This window comes from Helianthus annuus, chromosome 6 (genome assembly GCF_002127325.2).
Source record: "Helianthus annuus cultivar XRQ/B chromosome 6, HanXRQr2.0-SUNRISE, whole genome shotgun sequence".
Taxonomy (NCBI): Eukaryota; Viridiplantae; Streptophyta; class Magnoliopsida; order Asterales; family Asteraceae; genus Helianthus; species Helianthus annuus.
Window position 1 is genome coordinate 87,028,002 of NC_035438.2, and position 10,402 is coordinate 87,038,403.

Below are 10,402 nucleotides of genomic sequence, written 5' to 3' on the forward strand. Positions count from 1 at the left end.
TCATACAGTCAAAAGGTGGTCACCAAAAGGCTTCACAAGCTAGGCTCAATAGTGGTGCTCTCATCAAAAGCAATGCTACCTACATAAAACCAAAAACCAACTATGCTGATGGTGGTGGAGGAGGAGGTGGAGGAAAGAAAAGCAAGCTGCGCACATGCGCAAGCTCCTCCTCAAGCTCATAAACATGACGCAATAGATAACTGATCTGCTGCTCGACGGTAAGAAATCGAGTATCAAACTCTGGAAATAGAGTGAGAGGTGCAGGAGGATGTGAAAATGGGGACGGTGATGAACGAGGGGGAACAAAAGCAGGCTGACACGGACATGGTAAAGGACGCGATGTCATCTCAAGCTCCAAAATCCTACGAATCATGATCTCAAACTGAAGCTGAAGTGATAAAAGTAACTCATCCCGTGTATAACCAGTAAAGTGCGAGGGATGGTAGGGATCAGAAATCGGCATGGTGTACGGTGGGAACCATCGGAATGGCTCATCAAGTGGTGAAGAAGTAAAAGGAGCAAAAGGTGCAGACTGAGGTATGTGTGGGAAAGCTGCTGAAACATGAGGGTCATGACTAGGCTGCTGGCCAGAAGTGCCTTCCTCTGGCCGGGGTGCGGGTATGTCCTGCAAGAAAACAGTATGTAAATCGACACGATGAACATCAGACTCCACTGGGTGAAAAGGAGCAACATCAGCGGGTGCAGGTGCAAGTGGAGGAATGAATGGCTCAACAACAGGAGGGTCAACGGGTGCAGGAACTGGGTCAGGTATGAGGGGTGCAATGTCAGGTATGCCAAAAGGAATAGGGTCATGATCAAGCAAAGGCTCAGGATCAGGTATCGGCTCAGGATCAGCAGGTGCTGCATCGGGCTGATCAACAGGAACAAAGTCTAGCTCAAGACCAGGCTCAAGCTCGTGTGGAGGAGATGGTGCAGCTGACATGGCCGTATCATCATCAGAATCAGTGGTAAAACGTCGCAATCCAACCGCCTGCAAGGCGGAAGAAGTCACAGACTCAAAGGAATCTGAGACAGGGTGTAAGCTAGAATCAGAGGAAATCTCAATAACAGGGATCTCAGGAAGTGGACTAGTAACAACGTCCTCATCTAGTTCTCCATCGCCATGGGCATCATCGAGAGGACCATCAACAAACAGATCAAAATCATCGTCAAATAGATCATAAAATGGCCAATCCTCAGGAGGGATGACCATGAGAGGAATAGGAGCGAGGATCGGTGCCATGACATGCTCACCATCGGGGTGCCCGATGATAAGATGATCGTGAACCGGAATGGGAACAACAAAAGGATCCTCGTCTGGAATACCATCAGCAAGCGGTAAGTCAACTCCAAAATCAGGCAACGCAAACGGCTGAAAGTCGTCGTCGTTTGACATCATATCTGGGTCGGTCTCAGTATCGGATGTAAAGATCTCTGGCTCCGGGGCAATCTCATCATCGGAGACAATAGCCATAGGGTCATCAGTATCGGACAATCCGCTCTTGGATGAAGACATAGTGTTTGTAACAGAACAATCACAACATATGCACATATATTAACCACTAACATTAAATATGCAAGCAAAGTCAACGAAATCATGTATCCTTCTTAGTCTCCCAGACTAAACCACCTAGTCTCCCAGACTAAACCACCTAGTCTCCCAGACTAAACCACTTATGCAACCTTATTATCGTGTTTCGTGTCTGTTTGTAAAAATGTTTGTTTCCCTAGGATCCGGGCGTTTCGTGTATGCAATGAAAACACGTTGTAAAAATATTTTCGTGAGAGCCCTTAGGATTGTAGTCTAGATTCGAGAAGGAATCCTAGTTCGCTACAATTGAAGCTCTGATACCAAACTATCACACCCTGACTTTTTGCGGAAGCGTGATTATGTATGACTTGCTTAATATCATTGCATTCAATCATAACAACAACTATATGATAAAACCAAAGATGATCATCCGTTAAATAAGTTTAAAATACCACAAACATTATTGTTTTGAAACAGGGACTTCAAATCCGAATTACAAACCATGCGAATAATTTTAGAGTTCCATAAGGACTCGACAAAAGATTTTAAATAAAACCAGGTTTTGGAAGATGTGTCTCGTCCAGGAAAAGACACACTAACCAAACCCTAAGACACTGGATGACATCCTTTATTCTTAACATAACTTGAAACGTCCAAACGCCCGCCAGATCCACAACTAATTCCCTGAAATACATGTAGTTTAAAAACATCAACAAAAGTTGAGCGAGTTCATGTGTTAGTTTGTGTGTATGAATAAACCTTTAAAATCATTGAAAATACATATGTGTGTTTGTAAACCCCGGTATGAAAGCAAACAAGGATACAGATCCATTAATGGTTTGCAAGGTCATTAACAAGTGTGCAACGGCGTAGGAAGGCTCAAACCTAGCAGATTTTGTACCGGGCCTCCGGCAGCAAGACATAGTCACCTCATGGGCCACCCTGGTCCACATGGGTGTGGGATCGCTACACCCAAATAGATCTATCACTAATGTCCCTCGGTCCTAACACGAGATTTAATGGTCTTAGGAGTGCACCTACCCATTCACATGATCTACTATGCAATCCCTAGCTAACCATACCAATTGTAATTGTTTGTAAACATTTTGTAACATGTACTTCACCCTCGAAGTTATAAAACGGAAAACAGTTAAAAGAAAAGGGGGACATGAACTCACGGTTTTGCGTTCTTCAACGGTAACTCAAAGCTCCTTCGGATATACACGACTACCTACAACGTACTAAGGCCTATTAGATGATCAGGTCGTGCCTTGATTTAGTATTAGTTAGTGTCTTTGAGTTACGTTCTTTGTATCTTCAATATTATTCCATGTTATATAATTATTTGTTAAAATAATAAATATTTTAACTTAAATTATATTTATTAAATTTTGGAATAATTGTTAAAACAATATATATTAACTTAATACTTTTCACGTATTTTTACATGTATTTCCTTCCCAAGGATGGGTGTATTCGTATTCTTGTATTTGTATATTTTTGCCATGTATTGGGGTCGTATTCCGGTGTGTATTTATATGTACGAGAATACGTATTTTTATCATATTTATTAAGTATTCTTATGCTTAATTTTGTATTAATTTTTCCAGAATATTATCTTTAATATAAGTTCACCAATATATATATTTCCAAAATATATATTTTAAGAATTATTACTTAGAAAAATTATTTATAATTTTCCTTTGTCAAAAATATTTGTATTTTCTTATAAGTTCCAAAAATAATATATTTTCAAGTCTAACTTAGAAAATATATATAAACTTATTTTTCTCCAAAAATAAAATATTTCATATTTATTTGAGAAACTATATATTTCTTCCAAGGGTAATATACCTTCTAATAATTTCAAGAAAAAATATATTTTTATTCACCCAAAATAATATATTTTCTTCTTGTCAAAAATATGATATAAATTTGTAATAATTGTAAAAATCAAATTTTTGTTCTCTTGGTGTCCAAAATATTATTTACCAAAATATACTTGCGAATAAATTTTCCGGAATATTTAGTAAGTTACATTCTTTTGTTCGGTTTCGCCAATATTTTGTGTAAAATTTGTATATTCATATTCTTGAGTTTTTGGTAATATTTTGAATTGAAATTTTTGGTATTTTGATGAGTTATTTTATTTCAAGTCCTAAATTAATATAACTAATACACATAATATACAAATAATCACACACATGGTGTCATCTAAATATATATTTCCTAAATACATATTTAGTCACTTTTATTATAAAAACCAACCTCCAATACTTATATTTTTGTAACAAAAATTATGGCAAACTTTATGTGGAAAATCCATGGTTTAAAATACACTTGTAAATATTTGTTTAGAAATATTTTTCTAAGTGTTTAAATTTTAGAAAAATTTTGTCATAGTTTCCTCTAAAAATGGAGGTTTCCATACCTTGAAGGTATATCATTTTCTTTTGTAAATCAACACAATCAATCCACAATCAACATTAAACAATCTACACTTACCAATTTTGCCAAAAGCAAGCATAAACTACCACTTCATGAACTTGAAAATTAATAAAAATATGTAGTAACTTACTAGTGTATTTAGTAAGTCTTGTTACCCTTTAAAGTGTGGTTGATTCTTTAAAAACATCATTTTTAAAGAAAATAGATCTTTACAACTTGTGATCACATTTTCTAAAAATGTTTCTTTATGAATTTTTCTTGTTACACATATGTTTCTACACTTGTTTATCCTCTAAAAATAAGGTTTATTTATTTAAAATCCAAGATTAAGTAAAACTTGTATTCTTAACTTGGTTTCTTGGAAAATCATTCTTGAAATCTTAGATTTACAAGATTTACAACTCACTTTAATCATCATTTTACAAGAAAACATTATATTCTTTCAAGTTCATGCTTTATGTGAGGATGATTCATTAAACTCTAACATGTTCATCCTCTCATCTTCCTAGATTATGTTTTTAATCGTGATCTACATCATTTTCATAAGCAAACAATGATCAACAAGTAAATCAACACATAAACAACATAGTTTCTTCATGATTCAAGCTTATGTTCAAGTTTCATTCTTTTGATTCTTAGTGTTCTTCAAGGTAATCATCATGTATCATCTTTTAACCACTTAGATAGGATGTAAAATGGAAGGATTAGTGTTCTTACCACTAGCTCAAGGCTAGGGATGATCAAGAGAAGAAAAGAGGTGGATAAAAGCAAATAGAGAAGGTCCATGAACTTCCGAAAGCTCCTAGCTTCTTTATGCAACCTCTAACACCTTTGTATATGCTTGAAACTAGTTGAAGATGAGTGAATGATGGTGATGATGGTGGTTGTGGTTTCGGCCGAGAACAAGCAAGGGAGAGGGAGAGAAGAGTGTGTGTTTAGTGTGTGAAGTTATGAGGCTTATGTCTTACTGTGCATACTTATAATCCATTTCAAGAGTTTATCTCATGGTTCTTATGCTTAGGACAAGGGAACAAGATCTATTATAATATTAAAACAAATCAAAAGGGTAGGGGCCATGTTGGCCGATTACATAGGTGCGGGGGGGGGGGGGTAGTAGGCTAGGTTTAACCATTAGTTGGTTATTTAGGTTAGAATCCAAGTATTAGTTAGATGTTTTAGTTATAAGATATTTTTATAGTGTGTTATGATGTTCGAGGACCATAACTAGCTTGGTAATGTTAAAACAGTGCTTCTAGTGAAAATTTGATGTTTCGGGTAGTGTCCGGTTGTTCGGTTGGTTACTGGTTCGTTAAGGTGCTAAACTATGCAGTTTAGTATGTTTTATGTTACCTTTTATGACAGTTTTGATTCCCGATACTTAGGAAAGCATTCAGGACCATTTGACCATATTTCTGCATGATATTAGTGTGTTTAAATGCTGAAAATTGCGGATTTTTGCTGAATTCAGCACTTTAGGTGAGTTTTAGGCACTTTCCGGCACTTAAACTATCTCTAGGAAGGTAGTTTTATGATCCTTACTTTCCTACACACTATACTAGTGTAACACTTGGTTTCTGGCCCATTCTAGGTCTCAATACAACGTCTGTCTATTTACTGAACTCCGTCAGCATTTTCCTGATTTGTCTGATAACTATGCTAACTATATTTAATGCATCATTTGAGTCAATAAGTTCTCATGCAATAATGGTATGACATTAAGCAATATATGATGCACATGTATGTATAAAGCAATAATCAGAAAGCAATTCAAGTCATTTATTGTAATTCAGCGCAGTCATTAAGCACTAATCATGGTTTAATAGTTGTACGGATACCTGGAATTTTGACAATTGTCACACCTAGATCAACCTCACTTTCGGAATGGGCTGCTACCTGACCCATCACTTTTCTTTTCCTCTCTGAGACATCTAAGGCAGCCTCAGTATCCAACTGCTGCTTCGCATCAGCCAACAATTTCCTCTTTTTCTCCATGATTTTGGTTAGAGTTGCTTGATCTTCTTCATTATCAGCAGCCGCCCGTTTAACCCCTACGTCTAAGCCAGACAACGTGTCAGACACTACAACATAATCGAAATATTATGGCCGAGAAGAATGCTTACGGGTCTGCACTTCAGGTTCGGTTTTCTTTTCAGACTTTCTCTACACGGACCTAGTGGCAGCAGCCTCAGGCTCCATAATAGAGGGTTTGGACGCAACATCACCCCCAGACTACTCGCTCGAAAGGAGAATAGCCCCATCCCGAGCAGAAGACTTACCAACTTTAGATCTTATGGGGGAAGGAGGGCGCGCACCTGTCGGTGTAGCGATCTAAGTATTCAAACTCTCATGGGTAGGGTGAAGGAAGTTATCCTTTGTGACACCCGTGTTTTCAATATTTCTCTTGTTCCTTTGATGCTTGACGTGTGTGTACTGAAGGAATGAATCGTTTAAATAATTATTTGATTTTATTTACGTAGGATATATGAATGATTGGAAGTATGGTTATATAAGGTTGATATGAAAGTTTAGGAGCCGTAAATGCTAGATGTTATATGTATGAGAGTAACGTTAATGGGCCGCACCTCAAACCCGAACCATACACTTGGGCCTAAGGCCACACCCCTCTTATTATTATTATTCTTGCCCATGTGTTTTAAGCCCAAACCTAGCCGACCCCCCCCCCATATGTAAATACTTTAAGTAAACACTTAATGTATTGGATAAACTCATTTAATTATATTTCACACAAAGAACACAAACCGAGGCCCTATAGAATCAGCGACGGCAATTAGATCATTCGAAGAATTTCCCCTGTTCGCTATAGTGTACTCTCTACAATTCTGTGGTTAGTATGATCTTACTTGTTTTAGTTTTATTTGATTGCTTTTGTCTATATGTGAACCTATGTGATGTATGCTCAGAATCATAGGATGTCTTTATGTTTTAGAAACTAGGGTTGCATAGGACAGTGGGTTATCCTAATCGTGATCTGGCCATTCTCAGCCATGTGTGATAGTGAATGACAGCCACTTATATTTTGTTTAATAAATAGAATTGCATGTGTTAATAAATGGAATGGCAGCCACTTTTGTTAATGAATAGAACTGCATGTGTTATATTATGTGATTGCATGTGAATTGTCAGGGAAGATGAAATTGTTTATATGTGTGCTATTAGATAAGCATCACTCCATGTTGTTGGCCACTGTGCTCATGATTGCATGTGAATTGTCAAGGAATATGTAATTATTTATATGTGTGCTATTGGTAAATGTTTCGCGTGTATAATTAGTTTAGATATAGCCTGCTCAGTATTCCCGTAAATCGATGATTTAATGACTACGTCTAATGATTGAGTTTATGATAAATTATGTACTATTATGTGATGATTAGGGTTTGCGCATCTTAATGGCCACTGTTCGGTTTGAATGTTAAGCAAGTAATAATCGGATAATGGTTACTGTGACAACCGGTAATTTACGCGCTTAATTATGTGATTAACAGGTGATTACGCAATAATAAATAGTGTTTACGACGCTAATTAACTAAATTAGGCCCTTGGAGTGCCCATGAACGTTTGTTCAGCTATACAGTGCGCGTGTGGTGATTTACGGAAAATCTGTTGAGTATTACGCGACAACGGATCGATACCGTACAAAATACTGATGACACCGACAAATATGGATGTTACACGAATATTTTATGCTCAGGGAGTTTGGGTCGCGATATCGGGTCTCGTAGAAATTACGGGCCGCTTACACATAAGATGAGATTGTGGGCCCTGGGCCCTAGCCCAAAGTACACAAGCCTAAACCTGCATATAATAAATTAAATCTTGAAAATCTATACAAATCTTGCCAAAATCCTTATAAAATCTCCACAAAGGATTGTGTCTCAAAAATGGACACAAGAAATCTTATGAGATCTTCCAAATCTCTATAAGGTCATATGTAATGGGGCGCGAGAAATGGGCATAGCGCCGCTATGGCGCCAATAACACCGCCCCCCGGGGCGCCATGATCAAAAAAAAAAGAAATGGCGTGAAGAATTTCGCGGCGCGAGGAGATGGAATTTTATATTTTTTGACCGTTAGAAAACGGTCATATATTAAAAAAAAAAATCAATTTTTTTACTTTTCACACTATAAATACCCTCACATTCTTCCATTTTTTTTACAACTCAATACATTCTCATTCTCATTCTCTATATATTTTTAAAAAACCTAGTGTCACCTTATAAAAAAGGAGAGAACGAAGATGACACGTTGAAGGCGGATTTGGTTGAGCATGCTTGGGCGATTCGCCCAATTCGATTAAACAATGATCACGACGAAGATTCCGAGGAAGAAGTGGTTGAGGAATTCGAAGACGGAAACTTTGAAGACGTAGGTTTAGATGCTGGAGAAAACGAAGAGGAAGAAGGAGAGAACGAAGATGACACCGAAGAATAAATTTATTTTTTAGGTGTAATTTTTTTTTTTTAGTGTAACTTTTTTTTTAATTTTAATGTAGTGTTTTTTATTTAATAAAATGTTTTTTTATTTTATAAAACTTATAAATTATTTAAAAAATTGAAAATTAAATTAATTGAGTAATGATTACACAGGGGCTTTATGACTACGGCCTCAAATTGCATAAAGCCTCATAAAGCCCCTTGCTGACGTGGCATGCCACATGGCGCATAACGCCCTTTTGAGGGCTTTATGACTACACATGCCCTAAAAGGGTTCACACCCTCCTAATTTCATTTGTGCAGACAACTCTCTCTCTCTCGATTTCATTTAGACAAACAAACACACAAGAGGTTTTATTTTCTCTACAAATTACCATTACCTACGCTTGAATCATCAACGACCATATAAAATCTTCAACTCAAATCAACACCCAAAAAGAAAATGCCTTCCTTCACTCTCTTTGTCTGCATAAGGGGACTAGGGGTGGAATAACTCACTAACCATTCCATCACTTACAACATCCAATCAGGTTCTGCCATGTCATCAACCATTATTTCCATCACTCACACCCTTTTTTGCTGGAAATGGTCATCACTTGTACAAATTCCATCACTCACTAATTTTTACCCACAACCGTTCCATTTTCAGTTTTGAAAACGCGTGCTCCATTTGACGCGTTATATGTAAAACGCGTGTTTCATAGGGGCGGCGCCGGTGTTAAAACGCGTTATAAACTTCATCACGGCAAATAACTGAGGTGCCCCGGGTCCTCTAATGTACTCACAACACATTCAAGGCTTATACACTCCAAATAAATAGAAAAAAACACAGAGCTTCCATCAGACAACACACACCTATCGATCTCCTCTCCCTCTCCGATAGAACCCCGATGACCGGAATGAAGCTCCAGCCGATGTTCCACCTGCAACAGCCCCCCCCCCCCCCCCTCCGATGAACTTCAGCGGCGGCGGCACCACCGTAGACGGTGGTCGGTGTCTCGGACCGGAGGTCGGCATCATGGTCCGGCGGTCGGTGTCAAAGTTCGGCGGTCCGTATCATTAACCGGCGGGTTTCTGGAAAGAGGTTGGTTCTATTCTCCAATTCTATTCGATGAATGATGATGATGGCAGTGGTTATCGTCTGGATTACGGCGACGGTTCGCCGGTGACGTTGTGCAGGGGAGCTCCGTCAAACAGGTTAGTGAGGATGGTGATGTTGATTGATGATTCTGATGATGTTAAAATCGTTGTCGGCAGCCAGCCGACGGCCGGAGCTGCACCGGCGACGGCGGCATCAGCAGCAAGGGTCAGCGGTGGTGTATAGTTCTCCGACAAGTTTTCCGGTAAACACCCACCACCCCGTTTCTTTTATTTCCTGAAGATTGAAGGTGATGATGATTTTGTTGTTGCTAATGATGTTTCGGTTCAGATCTGAGTTATGTTCGGGCCAGATTTAAGACGATTCGGGTTATGTCTTGGTGCAGTTTATTTGGTTCAAATCATCATGTCATGGTTCGTTTCAGTCAGCTTTGGTTTCGGGTCAACCCGAGTCAACTCGGTCAGCCTACTCGACAAAGCGACATGAGAGTTTCGGTAATAGATTAAAGAAACGATTTTGTTACGTTATATTTCTAGTTTAAACTTACGTGACAAACGAGCTCGAACCAATATAGCTTCCATTTTGATACTTTTGATAAAATACTTACATAGTTATTGCTTATATGGTTGAAATGTTTGAATATTGTTGAATCTTGATAAAAGTGACACTTTAGTTGTCGGGGTCATCCAAAAACAGAGGAAACTCTGTCCGTTTTTCGAGAAAAACCGTAATATACAACGCGTTTTATTAAAAGACAAAACTTATTGGATCCGAGAAACTTTTGTAAAAACAAATACAAATATAAAATTTCTTACAACGACACTTTACAACTTTCGAAAACGACAATTCGGAATGTATTTACAACAACAAATA

The 10,402-nt window shown here is 38.0% G+C and overlaps 1 long non-coding RNA gene across 1 annotated transcript; it reads left to right on the forward strand.

Moving 5' to 3' along the window:
* The first annotated feature begins 8,910 nt into the window (after positions 1–8,910).
* LOC110865836 lies at positions 8,911–10,150 on the forward strand. Its single transcript, XR_002551008.2, has 2 exons — positions 8,911–9,773; positions 9,860–10,150. It is a non-coding gene; the product is annotated as an uncharacterized LOC110865836 (long non-coding RNA).
* Positions 10,151–10,402: the final 252 nt, after the last annotated feature.